We start from the raw sequence: 20,176 nt of genomic DNA, 5'->3' as shown, positions 1-20,176 counted from the left end.
TTTGGACATAGAGTATCATTGTAATTGCCATACAAATTACAAATGCAAAAACTGTGTAGACTTTGAAAGCTCTCAATCAAGAACTGTGAATAATAAGTTAGGATCACCTAACGAATGAATCATTTTTTCATATCATTTTGGCCTTCATCCGTATGAGGAAGTAAATCCGATGACGTTCCTAAGTATTTGTACGAGATCAAAATCTGTAGACAAAATTTTGAATTGATGGAGCAGTGAAGTATTTTAACAAAATATTATCAATTTGTGACACCTTTTTGTTTTTCCTTGATTTGTTTTCCGTCGATCTTGTTTTCTGTACTGAGTACCAATGCTACCGACGCCAGATACCACACCTGGACTCTACCTATCCACCCATCGACTCATGAACCGGGGACCAACGGCTTTACTTCCCTTTTGAAGGAAGGCGGGATCAGAGATGTTAAGCCTCAGAAAATCCCGGTGGCGCTGACTGGGATTGAACACAGGCCTTTTGGGGTGAGAGGCAATCACGCTTACCACTATACCACCGGCGCTGCTAATTTGTGAATCCTTATCAAATCCCAAATGCATATGGAAAGATAAATAAATTTAGAAGTCTTTAGAAAAAACACTCCAATTTCGGAAAATATCCGCTCGAAAAAGAGAGGAAACGTGCGAGTTGTGAGTAGGCCGAAAATTAGATCATAACCCTATCTTTGCAACTACATCAGCTAGAAAGTCACCATCTTCAGTAAATTTTTTTTTAAAGAAATGCCCTCTACAACTTTGCACAACAAAGCGGCTTGCTTTTAGCATGTCTTTTAAAAAAATATGTTTTTATCTCACTTCATCTCTAAACGCTTAACGCCTCAAAAAAAGTTTGTTTTTTTTTGCAGTTGGTTGGAAATGATATCTAACATGAAGCTTTAGTGTGATAATTTATTACCTACAGAAAGGTCTGAAGAGGGTAGATAGATGTTTCCGCTAGAGTACGGCAGTATGAAAATTGAATAGAAGTTGAAAATGAGCGAAGGGCCATTAATGCGACAGTACTATTCAAACGCGCACATTTTTACCTAACTCATACATTCAATCCATACAATGGACTTCAAATTTTCAAAAAAAAAATATCGATGTACCCATCTGCGGTCATTATGTCATGAATTTGGGTCAGATTCTCTACACACTTAAATCTTTTCGCCGAGATTCCAACAGCCGAGCAGTTCTGCAATATATTTTGCTGAGATTCAGTAAAACATTTGCCGAGACTCAGCTAACAAATAACATTTTGCTGAGATATCAGCTGACAAACAGATATTTTGAAGAGATATCAGCAAAAATAAATGCCGAGGTATTTGGCTGTTGGAGATTTTACCGAGCTAGATTAAGTGTGTACGGAAAACCATGAGAAACAGCCCAAACCATAACATTTCCTCCGCAATGTGTCATGGTTGGTTGGAGATGTCTCTTCTAGCGCCTCATCGCTTTTCCGCCATCCTAAACAACGCGTTTGCTGGTATCGACTGGGATCTTCTACTGCAAAACAGAACAGTGGACGAAACACTTGCAGTTTTTTATGAAAAGCTGTACGAAGTTTTTATCGAGCATGTACCTCGGAAAAGGCGACCCATTACCTCAGTTCTCAGCAAACCATGGTGGACTACCGAGCTGAGACATCTCATCATCAATAATCTCAGGAAATCACGCAAATGGTTCTTCTTAACAAGGACTGATAGCGACAAAGTTAACCTCCGCGAAGTGGAAGCGTCGTACAAGGAACTTCTTTTCTCGTCATATAGAAACTATGTATCGGGAATTGAATCTTGTGTGAAACAAAACCTTGCTTCTTTCTGGGATTTTGTTAGGAAACAGAAATCTTCCACCCGGATTCCATGTAACGTTCAATACGACGGAACTCATGCTTGCACCAACGCTGAAGCTGCTGACCTGTTTGCGACGTTCTTCAAGAGTGTGTTCACTAATGTGTCACCTGTACTTCGACATGACAGCTTTGCCCATATTATTACACATAACATCACGCTTCCTGTCCTCCAGTTTTCTTCAGAGGAAATTCAAAAATCTCTTGAAGATGTAGAAACGAACAAAGGGCCTGGGACAGACGGCATTCCTCCACTATTATTGAAAAAAATGTTCGTCCACACTAACATCTCCAATCGCTCGATTGTTCAACCGTTCGCTGCAGGACAGGACTTTTCCAACTGCGTGGAAAACGGCATCGATAGTACCAATCCATAAATCTGGCAGCTGTAATCGCGTGGATAATTATCGTGGGGTGTCTAAACTTTGCTGCCTAAGCAAGGTTTTGGAAAAGTTGGTCCACAAGGTCTTGTATATTTAATGCCTCTTCCTCGATTATCTCGGAGAGCCAGCACGGGTTCATGAAACACCGGTCTACAACAACAAATCTGATGTGTCTGATGTAAACTGTCTCGTGAAATTGAACAAAGAAGGCAAATAGACGCGGTGTATTTTGATTTTGCTAAAGCGTTCGATACTGTACCGCACATTCTAGTCACTCATAAAATGAGGTAGATAGGATTCCCCGATTGGATAACAGAGTGGCTTTTGTCGTACTTATCGAATCGAAATGCTTATGAGGCTGTTAACTCTGCACGATCCTATTCATTCAACATCATGTCTGGTGTACCGCAAGGTAGCGTTCTCGGTCCTCTAATCTTCAACATTTTTAATAACGACCTGTGCATACTACTTTCATCATTCAAACTTTCCTTTGCCGATGATCTCAAAGTGTATCGCATCATTGCCTCGTCTTTAGACTGTGACGCTTTGCAGGAGGTTATAAACGTCATGCTTATCTGGTGCGGTGACAACGGCATGCGCGTTAACAGCAAGAAGTGCAAGATAATATCTTTCACTCGCTGTATTGGTCAAACTCACCATCAGTACTATATGGACGCAGAGACACTCGAACGGGTAAATTCGATCTGCGATCTGGGAGTCACCATCGATCCAAAACTGAGGTTTAACGATCATGTAGGGATTATATCAGCCAAAGATTTTTCGGTATTAGGATTCATCCGTCGACACGCTTCTGACTTCACCGATGTATATGCTATAAAAACACTCTACTGTTCGTTGGTGCGCAGTATCCTGGAGTACGCTGCACCAGTTTGGTCGCCGTATTACGTAACACAGACTCTGACGATCGAACGTGTGCAGAAAAGGTTCATAAGATTCGCTCTTCGTCAACTTCCTTGGAACGATCCAGAAAAATCTTCCTCCCTATGTCGATCGATGCCAGCTGATTAAACTCGAACCTCTTTCTGTCAGGCGAGTCAGCATGCAACGCTTGTTTGTCTTTGACCTCATCAAAGGATCCATCGATTGTCCTGCACTTCTCGAACAGATTCCACTGAATGCTCCACTCAGACGCTTCCGCCACTCGCCACTCCTAGCGGTTCCTTATCATAGGACAAACTACGGCCATAATAATCCATTCGACTCGTGTCTTCGAGCATTCAATGACGTTAGCGATGAGTTCGATTTGAATGTGTCTAAAAATGTGTTTAGTAATAGGATTAAAGATAATTATAAGTTAAAAATAATAAGTTAATAATAATAATAAGTTTTATTATACGACTAAGTCGAAGATGGTGTAATAAATAAATAAATATTCTTAGATGTCGTTTCTTGTTGAACACCTCGAACTTTGATTAATCCAACCAGATAACACGTTTCCAGAATTACAGAGGCTTGTTAATGTGATTCCTTGCGAAGATCAGCCATTTTCTCTTGTTGGCCTGGTAAATGGTAGCTTCCGAGCAAAATGGCTCTTCATTTTGGCAAAATGGCTGCAATGCGTCGCCAAAATGGTTCGATCAGAAATCGACAGATTCATTCTTTCTTCATCACTGCGCGGATGGTGATGCGTGGATTTTTCTTAATCTCACGGATTATGTCTGTTCGTGGATCACTTTTTCTTTGTTGTCCTCTTCCATATTAATCAGCAAGCAATTTATACTTCAAATAGATCTTCTGAACTGCACCACGACTTATCCCATACTTTTCGGCTATTTTGCGATCCGATACGTTTTTCAAACACGCACGATGAGGACCTGCAGAGAAATTTTCATTCCACCTATTTTTGCTGCTTCAAAAATACTTGCCCTTAGCACAGCAGGTCACCGTCAGAGTTCTACAGACTTATTTTATGCATATAAACAATGAAATGTCAAAACTATGAATTACGAGAGGTGTGTTAATGTAATTCAGACGACTTAATATTTCTTTCGCAGTGGATCTTTTTTTACGTCATACCGGATGCAGAGTATACTTTTCTATTTAATTTACAGTTCACTGGAAAAAGTGTTTTATTTTTTTTTTTTTTTCAATAAAGTGCTGTGAAATTAAAAAAAAATAATGCTAGAGTAAATTTAAAACACGTTTTAGAAAAAGATTTAATATGATAAATAGGCATAATAGCCTTTTAACTTATATTTGAGCGGATGGATTTTTTTTTTGTGCCGGTCACATATACGTCTCCGTTTTCAGAAATATTAAAGATTGTTTTTAAATACACGTTAAATTGAGGACCACCCTAATGTTGACATGTACCAAAAGGTGGGAGTTTTTTAGCACAAAATCTTCACCGAAGACACCAACCGTCTAAATATTAAATCAAAGTATTAAAGTACACCAGGGCAAGTGGGTCCTAAAGTTTGTGTAATGTACAATTATTATTATTTTCAAATTTTAAAAGCACAGTAATTATGTGTTGGCATTCCTTCACAAGTTTACACACATAAAAAACCAAACATTCAATATGAAAACAATCTAAAAATAAATAAATAAACAACACAACAGGCCTCATTTTTCCCATTCACCGGGACAAGTGGAACCCATATTGGATTTATCATATAAATATGTGCTTGAAGTACATATTTTTAGTAATGGATCATCCAAAAATATCGTAATGTGTCGGTCGCACTTCACTTACCAAAATAAGTTATGTAACAGTGTCAAAGGTAGCACTATATAAGGAGGGATAGGTAAACTTAGTGAATATAGATCAAATTAATGTATGCAGTGCTTAAGTGCCGATCAAAATAAGCCACTCGTGACGTAATTTAGTTATTTATTTATTTTTATTAAATTACTGCATCAACAGGCTCGTGGCTCAATGATGGTTAGTTAACAATAATTACTGACAATAGAGCTGTGAATTTTCGTCGCAGTAACTCACGTGACTTGTGAAAGTCAAACACAGATGCAACTCTGTTGAATGATCTTTGAAGACTGACGATAGCGCTATGCATGCCGTAGTTAGTTCTAATAATTGGTAAGCGAAGCATCTGATTGTTTCGCCAGGACCTAGGCTGTGCATTGATGTTCATTTGATCCAATACAACTGGGCAATCAACTCGATTCTGCAGAACGTCACCAACAAACATAGCTCTTAGAGTGTCACGACGAGTGTTGAGAGGTTCTAGGTGTATTAACAACGTTCCTCATATGGAGGCAGGCTAAAAGGATCATGCCACGGTAATTGCCGAAGTGCGTAGTGAATGAATCTGCGTTGAACTGAGTCGATTCGCTCAACTCCATTATGATAAAAAAGGGTTCCAAACAGCTGCACAATATTCTAATAACGATCGTACTAGGAAACAGTATAACGATTTAAGGCAGTACACGTCAGTGAAATCCTTAGATATCCTTAAAATTAACCCCAAAGATCTCGAGGCTTTGTCTACCATGAATGAAATGTTCTGTTCGAACGTTAGTTGTGAGTTCAGGATAATACCCAGGTCCTTCGCGTGATTAACTCGTTCAATTGAAATACCCAGGAGTGTGTAATTGAACTTTAAGGGCTCTTTTTTTGCGAGGGAAGGTGAGCACTTGTTAGGGTTTACTGTCATACGGATTGGTTGATTTAACTTTATTTAGGAGGCTTTCAGCCTGTGGCTGGTTCGCCTTCAAATGACTGTCATACGGTTCTAGTCCAACCAGTCACCGAATCTATCAATCAGATTTTGTAGAAACATAGCGTCAGCATGCGTTTGAATCTTGACAAAAATCTTAAGATCATTAGCGAAAGACAAACGAGGTGTCTCTAGTACAAAGTTCAGATCGTTGAAATAAATTAGGAAAATTATTGGTCCAAGGTGCCTTTCTTGAGGAATACCTGAAGTTGCTAGGAAAGCGATCGAATTGCAATCCTCGATAGACACGCAAAGTTGGTGCTCGATAATATACGACTGGAACCAAATGCTGTCAAATGCTGCTGATAGGTCGGTGTAGATTACATCGGGCTGATGTCGCCCAACTAGGCTTCTCGTAACGTACGAGGTTATAGCAGGTAAGTAGTCATTGATCGGTTGGAAACGAATCCATGTTGGTCTTCATAGAGATACTACTTAGTGTATCCTCACGTAATAGTCTCGAAGTGATCTAGTGTGGTATATAGTAAACTGTCTAAACGCAGCTCTCTTGATGAATTTCATCTTACGAAGACTCTCGTTTTTGGCACATGCCTATCGATAACATATGACAGAACATAAGCAAAAGTCCGTGCGACAATTGCCACGTCGGTGCTATCGAACACATCTTCCCAATCGATGCTTGATAAGACCTCAGCGATACTATTGTGATCAGCTTTCCGGAAATTGTAGGTGACAGTAGAGGCACTAACTGTATAGATAAGATAAGTTTTACAAAGACTTTCAAAACCCTATGACCAAGTTGTATAAAACCCTGCGACCCATCTACGGACTGCCAGCACATAACATATGTGGAACTACACAGAAATTCAAAACAACCCAAAATTAAGTTCTTTTCACTCATCTCCCATGTTCCGTACGATAAGCCAAATTTGGGTAAACCGGCTCAAAGTAGTTTGCATTTAAGCACGGCAAAAAAAATTACCCATCGCTAAGTTATTTTCAATTTTTTCTACCCAAAATTAAGTTCAATTAACTCAAATTTGGGTATATCGCATATTACTCAATTTTGGCTTCTTGTACGGAACTAGACGGTTGAGTCGAATCTTTCGTTCTATTTTTGACAACAATAGCGAGAGGAAATGAAACGGGCAGAGGTCAAATAACTCAAATTTGAGTTTAAAAAACCCAAGCGGTGGGTAGTTTTGTTTTTCTGTGTAGATAATCGGAATAGATCCCATTTCAGTGATTTCAAGTGGTATAGAAAGACATCGATCTGTTAAATTAATTATACCAGCTGTAAAATGAGAAAGGGGATCAAGGGGGTAGTCAATTAGTAACAAGTGTAAGGGTTGCGTCCAAGATTGGTGAGATTAATCGCGTATAGTTTTCGTATATTTAGTTATTAAATTTCAAGAAAAAGTTTAAATGTTCGTAAAAGGTAAAACATCCCAGAATCCTCACGAACGCAGCCAGTAGGAGACACTTCCCTATAAACTGTAGAACAATGCCACTAGCCACCACCAGAGCACGCTGTGTGCAGTCATGAATGGACGTCCATAGGGGTGGCGTAATCGGGCCATTGCGTGGAGAATTCGTGGCACGTACGACGGTTCAACGGTCATGGTTCGGGGTCATCGTCCACCAAGAGGCACAGTCATAAGCCTGGTGATCATTATAGACTATGGTCACATAGCGAAAGTCAAAGCTAAAAATTAATAGTTTGAAGGTGAAAACTAAAGCTAAAGTGCTAAAGTGAGCTAAGTTGGAAGTTTGAAGAAGTTGTAGAGGAAGTTGCCACATACCATTGGACAGCCAGGACCTCGCGGTTTTGCCGTAACATTTGTGAATACAACGTATTTTTCCGGAATCGACCACGCCAGTGTGTCCGAATCGCAGCTCGAGAATCTGATCCCTCAGTTACAGTGTGCGCCACCAATCCAGGCAAGTCAACTTACCCTTGTGGTTCGCTGAAACCTCGAGTCCGTCACCATACTCGAGGGGCGTACGGGACATGTGAGGCGTCCACCCCTGGCCCAAGAAGGTGATGCGGTACCAGAGGAAGGAGAGGAACGACGACGACGGCAGTGGCAGTTAAAGGGGCCCCGAAGACAAAAGAAGAGTAGTGCTAGCACAAGGTAGGAGTAGACATCTAAGGAAGTGGGAGACCGTCCGTGAAGTGAGTGTCGTCAAAACGAATAAAGTGGGAGTTTGTCTTAAGTGAACTTTGAGTGTTTTCTTGGTTTGCGGAATAATCACGAGCGTGTGCCGACCCTGAGGCTTGGAGACGGGGGTCTCATCAGTGCTGGGAGTAACACCGCACTGGCACGTTACAAATTCTATTAAAATAATTTTAGCGTGGGTTATAATTATCTGTCTTCTTAGAACTTTTGAACTTATGTCTTGGTTTTTCCTTAACTATTTACGTCCTTTATTTATAACTAAATAGCTAGCTCCTCACCCTGCGTCACACAGCAAACAAATATATTATCGTTTGCAATCTAAAAAGTTTAAATTTTTCGCTGATTTTGTATGTAATGACGTGCCACCCTACGATTAATCCTGAAATGTCATTGTAAACCATACGTATTGTTCTTCTGTAGCTATGGCAAAGAAGTGGGGAAATTCCACGCCAATAATTCTTCTAATCTTAATGTATACTTAGAAGAAAAATGTATGGACCATTTTTTTTTCATTAAATTTTTTTTTAAATGTATTTTAGCCAATTGCATCAATCTTTGATTTTATTTTGGATTCGTAGGAGGAAAAATACGACCCCGAAAATGAGGAGTTAACTGCATACACTTTGAAGTCCAAATAGAAGCAGCATCATTTTGCAACAAGTGTCCTGTTTTATGCGGAAATTATGCAGTGTTTTGAGCTGACCATCGTTCCATTCGCAAGAATTTCGCAAGCAGAATGATAAATCAAATTGAGTGCTTATCGATACCTGTAATATCTAAGGATTCAATCCTCCATATGATTCTCAGCTGCGGCCGAGGCTTCGGCCAATTGAAAATGTTTTGAGCAAAGGATCTACTCCAATTATTTTGCACTAAAAACGGTGAAAGATTGATCGAAAAGGCAAAGGAAGGGAACAGCTATATTTCCTAGTAACAATAAGCACTATTTACAAGCGAACGTAATCGTTTGAATCTATTTTACATAAGGTAAGTGTACCAGTATTGGCACTAGTGGTCCAGTTTTTTGCCCTAGGGCCATATTTGAAATAAATTTTAATGGCTTTATTTGCGTAGATTTCTGCCAAAACATATGTTCTTACCTTGTATCGAAACAAATTTAGAAAGAATTTTAAAATGTGAAATTTAAGATTTGGTGAATTTGACGACCACTAGGGCCTAAAACTGGTACACATATCCTAGTTATGTTTCTAGATTTCTTAGAAAAATTTCAACTTTTTATAACTGTCAACAAAATATTTCATGACCCTCATTAGTTGACTTACTAATAGCACAGTGAACAATATTATTCAAATAAAATGTTTAATTACACCTATTCAACGCAAACATAAAATCTTCGAATTGTTTGCATTCAATTACATTCAACTATCACAATTTACGCAATGAATCGAATGGAATTCAATCAGGTCAAAGAGACTAAAAAATATTGCATCTGTAAATATGCAATATTACTGGTTAATAACGCTCTTGACCGGCTTGAAAATGCTAGTTAAAAAAAAAACCTTTGATAAGCCCCCTGTAGAGCTGGTCGAAAAAAGAAAGACCGCATTATCCGATGTCAATCATACAAGGTCTGTAACAGCAGGCAGCTTGCTGGTGTTAGAAGCAGAAATGTTGTAAACATTGCTGCGCAAGCGAATGATGACGTTACGTCAGCACAACATTCCATACTGCGAACAGCAGTCTTGACATCATAGGCAACAGCTGTTTCGTGTAAAAAGATAAACTCTTAGGTGAAATACGAATACCACCTTCCACATTCAACTGTGTAATACCAATAAGTCAGTTGGGCCAGACCTTGTTTGATTGACATCACGCATTACTCTGGCAATTTACAATTCGCCTTCACTCTATATCTCTTTACTCTTATGGTAAAATCCCATCCACAATCGTCAGTCTGTGCGTGAAACCTGGTGGACATTTCCTTATCTTTTCACTCCTATGAAAATCGCATAAGATACTTTCAAGCTTTTTGTGAAGAGATGGTGGCTCGCTGGTTCTATGGTGGAGTGAAGAGATAAGACAAAGTCTGTTAGATTTCATGCACATATTTTATGGGATTTTACCAAGGAGTAACGAGTTGCAGGGTCGTCGTCAACGTCAATGCTTACTGAGCATGCAACCATGTATCTGCTTTTCTTTCATAAGAGCTAATGTCGCAAACGTAAACTTTTTCTGCAAATTTTCCGAGAATGAAAAACCACTCAAGTCAACCAAATGTAAACTGTGTAGAGGGAGACTCCACATATCCGATGGAATTAATGGGTTACATGGAATGACTTTGAACTACAAGAAATATACGGAAGAAGCCATTGTTTACGTTTCCGACATTGGTCCTTATGAACGCACAGTGTCGAAATCCCGACAATTTTGTTTTGACAGATCGATGGCCAACTATACCACTTATACCACTGAGGCAACATAAAAAGGGGTCAACTTTTAGAAAGTTATTTTGCATGCAGTTCCACATATGTTATGTGCTGCCAGTGAACCGTGACCGGTCACTAGTGAGTCGCAATCCATAGATTGAGGAACGCTACCGTAGAGGTAAATAAATTTCATATTAACACTCTGAACACGATGCCTCGGGTAACGGCAAAATTGGAATGTTTAAAAAAAAACCATCGCTCACCCATTTACTGACAAATTGACAAATCTATTGACGCCATTTAGATCTACAAACTTTAAAGATTTATTAGGTTCAATAGATTTAAAATCTATCTATAAATTGCTGAACAAGGATTTTTCAAACACTGTCAATTTTCCGTTACACATTTTAAAGGAGGCATCGTGTTCGGAGTGTTAAACTTTCTAAGATAGATGTACCAGTAATGGCTATTCAGTCCTATTATGATGTGCTCCAATTATAGTTCATAAATAGAAAATACCATAATAGGAACGTATGGCCATAGCTGGTACACCTACCCTAAGTAACTTTCAAAGGCAACTGGATTTAGTAATAATCTTTAAAAAATACATTTCAAAGAAACTTTATTAGCAGTACTTTCCATCGCATGACACTAGATGTATCATTTAACGCAAATACTCAAGCAGAAATGATTTTTTTTTTTCTTTGATTTGTTTTCCGTCGATCTTGTTTTCCGTGCTGAGCACCAATGCTACCGACGCCAGGAAGGCAGCTCTCACACCTGGACCCTACCACCTATCGACCCGTCAACTCATGAACCGGGGACCAACGGCTTTACTTCCCTTCCGAAGGATGTTATGCCTCAGAACATCCCGGAGGCGCCGACTGGGATTAAACCCAGGCCTTTGGGGTGAGAGGCAATTACGCTTACCACTCCACCACCGGCGCCGCTAAGCACAAATGAATGAACACAAACCATTTCGTTGCTTTAATTGGAAATACTTGTAAAAGCGTTTGCTACGAAATGTAATTTTCAAAAAAAAGGTTATTCCTAATTAGTTACACACTTAGAAAAATTCATGTAAATTTAGGTGCTATATACGAGCGCCAATTTTGACATAAATTTAAAACATATCAGGCGTGAAAAAAATAATAAATTTAAAGCAATCAAACGTAGATTTCGTCGAGCAACGAACTTTTCAGTCTCGGAGCACTTAATATTACATGACATGATTGTTTACGTCTCATCTTTTATGTCAAAGATGGATTCTGTCACGTTTAAAATTAGTAATTTCTAAGTGTGTAGGTTAAGCCACAGGACTGAAAGTCTTGATAATAAAGAAAACTAACTAACTAACAATTCCACAACATGCAGCATCATTTTTGAATTTGTAATCACTTCATTCGCGTACACTTCCCAAACAAAGCATATCTGTACACTATTAGCTATTACTCAGTGCATCAGTCAGCGATGGCAGAGCAGATCACGCGAGAGTTTTTCTCAATGAAAATCCATGCTCGCCATATCATACAAGTGATGGCAGCGATATGGAAATTCGCTCATGTTCGGCGCTTTATTCTGTTGCACTCTTTTTCCGCGACCAACGCTCTGACAGGCTGCCTGAATTTGCTGATTTACATTGCACTGTCAATGTGATAGATGTATTGTCTCCGCGTATCATGTATAATTAGCATTTCCGGGCGTACATAAGCAATACACGTGATAACCGATACGCGGTAATGTTCCCAACATGCCGTTTGTTCATGTGTTTCATTCAGTTGTTGCACACTTACAGTTCATTGGGCGGAGGAAAAAAAAGCGTGGGACAAACTTTTGCTTATGACAAAATAATGGAACCGCATCTTGAACAACGATGACGCGCAACTGGCATCTGCGACAGGCATTTGAGTGTATGAGGAAATTATTGCTTGTGATTCCGGGCAATTTGTACCAGGTGGAGAAAAAATCGTAAGATTAACGGGAATTTTGATGCCAGCTTTTAACGGCGTCATTTTCTGCACTGCGACGAACTATTGCGAATTTCGCTCTTCTCTTAGTTTTTATTTATTTTTTACTGATGTTATGATAGCTTTCAAAACATTAAACATAAAATGAATTGTGTTATAATTCTCATGGATGCTATGAAAGCTTTTGTAGCTCTCATACGATTTAAGACAGCATTACGAATGCAGCAGAACTAATATTCTTCAATAAATAAAATTCTTCCTTGCTTATTATGTTCCTACTAGGACGGTGCTTTTGTTTGAGCGATGCCATTGTTGAATTTAAGGTTTCAAAACATCCAAACTTACCATTGCTCAACAGTTTGGGTTGAAGTTTTGAACATTTGTTTTAATAGTTGTATTAAGTGTTTTCTACCATCCATGAACCATTCTAGGGAAACAAATCTCACGAATTTGACCAAAAATCACGTTTCGGCCTCTAAAAAAAACCTTTTGATAGGTTTAAAAAACTAAAGTAATGCTATCGAATGGTGGACTATTTCTAAATAAATTTTATCGGCTTTCAGTCTTTTAGCGAGTAGAACGATGCTTTTCCTCTGCTCCCAACGTTTCAATGGTATATGTCATCTTTTTTAAGGGATATCTATCGAATTTGTTTAAAATAACTTCTAAAGAATAACCAGAAACAATCGGGGGAAACTGACAGAATCTATCGGGAGATCAGAATACATGAGCAGCGCAAACTGGCTCTGAAAAAACTAGGACGGAACAATGAATTAATCGGCCGGGTTAGAGATTGCCAGGAAAGACACTCGTAATCTGGCCAATACAATTTTTACAGAAAAACGGGTGAAAATAGCGATTGAGTCTTCTGCACCTTTCAAATCAGCAGGTAGGGACGGAATTTTGCTCTAAACAGGTAGTAGTTCAGATTTGGAATTTTGATAATTTACCTGCACCGTTCTGTCAGTTAAATAATTTTGAACTTATTTCATAATATAGAGTGGAAAATTAAACTTTTTCAATTTAGCAATCAAACCTTCATGCCAAACACTGTCGAATGCTGTTTCTATGTCTAGAAGAGCAACTCCAGTTGAGCAGTCTTCAGATTTGTTGAAAGAATTAAATTGGTAACTCTTAAGATTTGATGAGTAGTTGGCGAAATCCAAACTGCTCATCTGCAAAAAATGAGTTCGTATTGATGTGAAGCACCAACATATCTTTTCAAAAAGTTTACTTATTGCAGAAAGTAAACTTATTGGACGGTAGCTAGAAGCTTCAGCTGGATTTTCATCCGACTTCAAAATTGCAACAACTTTGTCATTTTTCCATTTATTAGGAAAGTATGCCAAATGGAAACATCTGTTAAATAATTTAACCAAAAAGACAAGGTACTCTCTGGGAGTTTTTTATGAGGATATTGAAAATTCCATCATCACCTGGAGCTTTCATATTATGAAACTTTTTAGTTATAGATCTTTCTTCGTCGAAATCAGTCCCCCAGGAATCATCAAAAATACTTTCTCGAGAGAAAATATTCAAATAATCCCGAGAAACCTGATTCTCAATAGTACTAGTAAGACCCAAACTGAAATTATGGGAATTCTCGAATTGCTTAGCAAGTTTCTGAGCTTTTTTTCGAATCGTGATTAAAATGTTTCCACCTTCTTTAAGCGCTGGAATAGGCTTTTGAGGTTTTTTTTTTAAAATTTTGTGAGTTTTCAAAAAGGTTTGGAACTCGAGTCTAATTTCAAAACATTAATTTCAAAAGTTTTGTTCCCCAGGACAGATAATCGTTTTTAAATTTGTTTTTGCAAATCCCGCCAGATAAATTTCATGGCAGGATTGCGTTTTATGTGATATTGCCTCCTACGGACATTTTTAAGACAGATCAAGAGCTGAAGATCATCGTCTATTATAATTGAATCGAATTTAACCTCGCAGAGCTGCTTCATCTTGCTTCAACTATAAAAAGTCAGAGATTCAAGTGCATAATTAACATCATCTTTGGTTTGCAAAGGAATGTTTGGATCGAATGCTCCCAATCAGCTCTATGGTAAATAATTGAAAGTAGAGCTGTTCGGATTAGAAATTATTTCTTGGGATATTTTAAAAGTTACTGGAAGGTTATCAGAACCGAAGTCAGCATGGGTAACCAATTGGCTACAAAGTTGACATGAATCAGTTGAGGGATTTCTTGCTGAAGAAAAGCATGTTGGGCTGTTTGGATATTGAATAGTGTAATAACCTGCAGAACAATCAACAAACAGAATATAACCATTTGAGCATTATTGCATGAGCGGTTTTTTTGCATTAAAATCAGCAATAATGGAGAATTTAGACTTATGACGGGTAAGTTTCTGAAGGTCACCCCTAAGAAAATTCTTTTGCTGGCCTATCAATAATCATGTCAATTAATGATTTCTGTAAAAAAAAATCCATTTTAGGAACAGTAATGCTAAGTCAAAACTATCAAAATTTCCAAGTATTTTGATTTATATCCACTACAATAACAGCATAGGTAACTCCATTTACTCACTGAACTTTGTTAGCAGCGAGGGGAGCAGGTATAGATGAAGAATTTGCAGCAGGGGTGATATTTGTACCTACAGATACGAATGTAGAATCTGTTCCTCGCTGGCCGTTGTTAACATCAGATACATTTTTACCGTGGAGCGTTTCCTACCTGTCGCTTAGAACGGGATTGTAGAATCGTTTTGCGAGTCTTATATTCCCAAATAATGGATTTGTGCTTTTCACCGCAATTTGAACATTTAAATATGATAGGATCTTCCTTCACAGGACAGTCGTCCTTTGCGTGAGAGGAATCACCACAATTCATGCATTTAGCTGGCATGTAGCAAATTTTAGTTCCGTGACCCCATCCCTGGCACTTACGGCACTGGGTGAGGTTTTGGAGGTTTTGCTAGCTTTTTCTAAGGCCTTAAGGTTGTTTAGTTCACTAGACTTGAAGTGAACTAAAAAAAATCATTAGAAATCCCGTAGCGTGAAAAGCGGCGCCGGTGGTGTAGTGGTAAGCGTGATTGCCTCCAACACACGTTCAGTTTTGGTTTTTTTTTTCCTTGATTTGTTTTCCGTCGATCTTGTTTTCTGTGCTGGGCACCAATGCTACCGACGCCAGGAAGGCAGCTCCCACACCTGGACCCTACCTATCGACCCATCAACTCATGAACCGGGGACCAACGGCTTTACTTCCCTTCCGAAGTAAGGCGTGATCAGAGATGTTATGCCTCAGAACATCCCGGCGGTGCCAACTGGGATTAAACCCAGGCCTGCTGGGGTGAGAGGTAATCACGCTTACCACTACACCACCGGCACCGCTCGTTCAGTTTTGGTGTCGTAAGTAAAAAAAATATGCTGCTTCTCAGTAAGGTACTTGAGAACAAGGTTGCAAATACTCATTTCAAAAGATGGTATGATGACATGTTTTACTTGTAACCTACAAGAAGAGGTTACATAGTATACATTTGAAACATAAAACCTGTAAATTTAGCTTTCTATGAGTCACTATCAGTGATTTGCTGATCGCTGAGTAAGTGAGTGAGTGTGTGAAAAATCGCTGATTGTGACTCTCATGAAGTGAAATAAACAGGTTTAATATGTCAAACACATTCTTTGCAACTTCTTCTTGTATCGTACCAATTCAAAATATGATCATAGCATCTAATTATTTCATAATTTAAAAAAAAAACATTGTTTTAGCTGAAATGAGTATTTGCAACCTTGCTTGAGAAGACCTTTGTATCCGTCCAAGGCTTCGGCCAATACACGGCATTCACCCCGACGGCGAATTTGTAGTGAAAACTTAAATTTCACGAAGTTCAAAACTTCCGTGCGAAGAGCATGGAAATCTGAAGTGGTTATCACAATAGGAGGAATCATCTTGGCACTAAGCCGGAAAAGTTTACTAGAATTTTTCCTGGATGATGAATCATACTCATCATCCATGAGGAAATCAAATTGATTGCTCAAATTAATTTCACCAGAAGGGGGATCACGAGATTGCCCTTTAATTTTGCGCTTAGGCGCTATGGAGGCAGTAAAACTTTTATTCAAATCGACTTCCAAGTAGATTACTATAAGAATCAGAAAGATTGAAGAGGAATTTTCCAAATCGATATCCAAGCAGGATTGCCTCGGGTAGGGTCTAAACAAGGAAGAGGAACGAAGATAAATAAGAGTCGAACAAGGAAGAAAATTTACTGGTATATTGAGCACTGAAAAGTGCTGTTTAAATTAGTTGTAGTTTTAGGTAGTAGGAACACTTCTTTCAGCAAAAAGTAAATAAATCCACACGACAAGAGAGCACGATTCAGACTGATCAACCTCGCCTCAATTATCAACTTCACTATGTTTTACAGTAATTATCGTACTAAAAAATTGATAATTGGAGGAAAACGTAAAGTTCTGATGGTTTGCAGAGTGATGGTTTGCAGAATTTACAGCAGGGAATAAGTTGCAGATATTGGTTGTTGCCAGATAAGGGAAATGGCTCTAATGTTGGGTCATAGATCTAAAGATTGGACCCATCGATAAAAATGACCTGTCATTCAATTTGTCTTGTAACAATGCGTCATCTTGACAATATAAATGGATATTTTAGATTGCAAGTAAATAATTGCCAAAAAATGCTTTTCTTTGCAATTTATGTATGGGCCCAATATTGAGGCCGACATTAGGGATATTAACCATATAAGAAAAATTATTTATTTTTATTTTTAACAAAAAAAAACGGGTGATGGCATTATAAGGATAACTCATGGTCGACAGGCATTTCAGTAGGGAATTCACCCAATTAGCGAACCCTTATATAAAAAGTACCACACCAAGAAAACCCGCAAATGATGACTGTAACCTAAAACATAGCATCATTTTTCACATTAACCAATCATGTTTGTATTACTTCATGCGCGCAGTTGAGTCAAATATCAGTGGTCATTTTATATGATAGATGAGGAGATCATCTCCTCAATCTGATATAAAATGACCACTTTAAGTTCGTTATTTGACGTTAAGCATCTACAATTATGTTAATGACTTTTTCACATTTTAAAATAATTCTCGATTCTCGATCTAACAATAGATTAACTTGATTCGCTTTCTACCACGCCCAGTGCGGTATTATATTGAAAATTAACTGCTCAGTTCGCAGTAGAAAGCGAATCAAGTTAATTCGTTTTTGATCTACAAATGGACATAGTACCTACTCAAAAAGGACTCCAGAATTGCTCGTCAATTTCCTCAAACAGTTTATCTCATTTATATTCTGATAATGAACACTAAATAGAATAAAAACAAACATACCATTAATGCACGTTTTCGAAAACGATTATAAGCTGCCACCTTAATTTCTGCCCACGAACAACCGGAAAAGTCTGCACTGTGAGAAAGGTCACGAAATGTATCACGCGATCTTCACAAAGAACGGTAATTGACTCAGCGTGGCGACTGAATGTGAAATAACTTGGTCATATCAGTGCAATCAAGCGATTTCTGTAACAAGCTTTTTTGTTTTGTTCTCATCGCACGCACGCTGCATCGTCTCTGCACGAGCTATGCATAACCAAAACAGTACGGAAATGAACCTCCCCCCCCTTAACGACTGTCATGCTGACTAAGAGAAAGATTGCGCTTCATCGATTGTCGTTTACCGTTTTACCTGGGCTCATGGGTAACTTTCCGATATTTCTGCCCGGTCTTTCCTCTTCGGCCTTGACGTGAGCCGGCAACGCCACCGCGCACCGGTTTCATTACAAATCTGTTTGCGAAAATAAAAGGCACGCAGCTTGATTACCTAAGTATGTTCTGAACTGTTCGTACATGTACTGCTACAAATCCATTGATGAAACCTTCCGAAGCCTACTACTGCTGAATGGATGTAAACATAGGAATCGTCTGGTTGGTGCATTTAAATGTGAACAACACAAAATGCACGGACACGGGTAGTTTTCGTGAGTTTTGTTACCGATGAAGTCTTATCAGATTTCTAAGCATATCAGTTCCTTATACCTGAGGTCAAGTCACATGAGATGACTCCGTATAAGAGTATAATATATGAATGAGTAATATAACTAAACGACAACAAGGTTAAAAGCTGTAAGTCTAGTCAACAGTCGTTTGTTTTTGTTGCTCTTTGGTTGAGCTCCTGAGAAAATAATCATTTAATTAAAATTATTTAAACGACCTCAATGATAATTATAAACTGAATAATTCATCGAACACACTAAAGCAATGTTTATTAAAAATAATGAATTGCATGTGCAGAATTATGTTCAAAATTATTCATCTGCTTTTGGATAAACGAGCAAGAAATAGACGACTAAGTAAGTGAACGAGTTTTATTTTGAATTAAATGGAAACGTTTGTTTATCACAGCTCGTAAAACAATTTATCAAAATAATATTATTTACAGACATTCAACAAATGTAATCTCATAAACGTTAACCTCTATAGCTCTGCTAGTCGTATACAAATTGAAATAGTTGAGTAATCTTTTCCGTCCTTCAAAAAGACAATTGTTTTTCAGTAAAATTTTGTGACTCACAAATGGAAGTTTCACAAACAAAAAAACTCGAACTAGTCTAATCAATTGCAAAATGCAGGGTATCTTCTGCATTTGTTGAGATTTAACTACCTTTTACCGGAGCATTCCCATACAAACTTAATCAAGCTACCGTAAACGAGTTCAAAGATAACGGATGCTTATCAATTGCAACCAAATACGTTGGAATCATGGTGATGGTTATCACTGAGTTGTATCAGATGAATGAATCTCTTGTCGTGACATACTCTGATAATATGCCAGCATCTGTTTGCTTTGTCATTGCTGTCAGACATAGATAGACATCTAATTTTGATTGCTACTGTTCTCTGTCTACCATATACGATTGACGTTTGCTATTTCTAGGAAATCCTAGCCACGTCATAATGCTAATGAATGTAATATGCGAGAATATACAATCTGAAAATTATCTATAAAATATAATTTGGGTAATGTCTATTATTTCAGGTTTGATTGATGAACAATGCACGATGATTTAGTGAAAAATAAGGTGTGACGCATGAATATTACGAATCTTTTGAAAAAACCACATACAGGAATCGCCCAAATAGTGTAGTGGGTGGTTCCGTCCAACCAACGCTTTTTCTCGTCTGTCCTGCTACCAATTGATCATATTTTCTGAAAGTTTATGGTTGATACTAAAAGTTAATCTGCACAAAATTAGCTCAATCGAGAAATAACTATGTGTCGACGGCACCGGTATGCGGGGGATTTGTGAGGAAAATTGACAAAAAATTTATTCATTCTAGGAATAATACCAATTTACTGAGAGAATCCAATCTATACTTTTCTCATATTCGGGAATTTTTCCTGGAAAAACATAGAAAAACATGAGGCAAATTTACTCATTGGTGAGTTTCTGCACTTTTTGCGATTATGAGTAAACTAAACTCAAATTTGGATTGATCTCATTGGCCATGTGGATGTCTTTGCCCTATTCTTCGCGTTAAGTACACTAATGTTGCCTGCTGAGCAGTTTATGTCAGAAGAATATCATCTTCATAATTAAGTATTAATCAATTATCCTGAAGTTCAATCCAAATGCGGTCTTCATCAAAGTTGCAGTTGGGAGAACTTCACAAACTTTTTCTCAGATCCTTACACCAAAGGGCTGGAACGATGAGAACAAAAGTTTACTTTTTCCATAGTAATTTCCATATCT

The 20,176-nt window shown here is 38.2% G+C and overlaps 1 protein-coding gene across 1 annotated transcript in view; it reads right to left on the bottom strand.

Annotated features, from left to right (window-relative positions):
- Positions 1 to 20,176, bottom strand: part of LOC135700242 (UNC93-like protein) — a 31,300-nt gene that overhangs the window by 5,186 nt on the left and 5,938 nt on the right. The window lies entirely within an intron of this gene.

Source organism: Ochlerotatus camptorhynchus, unplaced genomic scaffold (genome assembly GCF_037179485.1).
Source record: "Ochlerotatus camptorhynchus isolate MF236.1 unplaced genomic scaffold, CSIRO-AGI_Acam_v1.1 ptg000130l, whole genome shotgun sequence".
NCBI lineage: Eukaryota > Metazoa > Arthropoda > Insecta > Diptera > Culicidae > Ochlerotatus > Ochlerotatus camptorhynchus.
The sequence above is the reverse complement of the archived record's forward strand: the minus strand, read 5'-3'. Positions and strand labels throughout refer to the sequence as shown.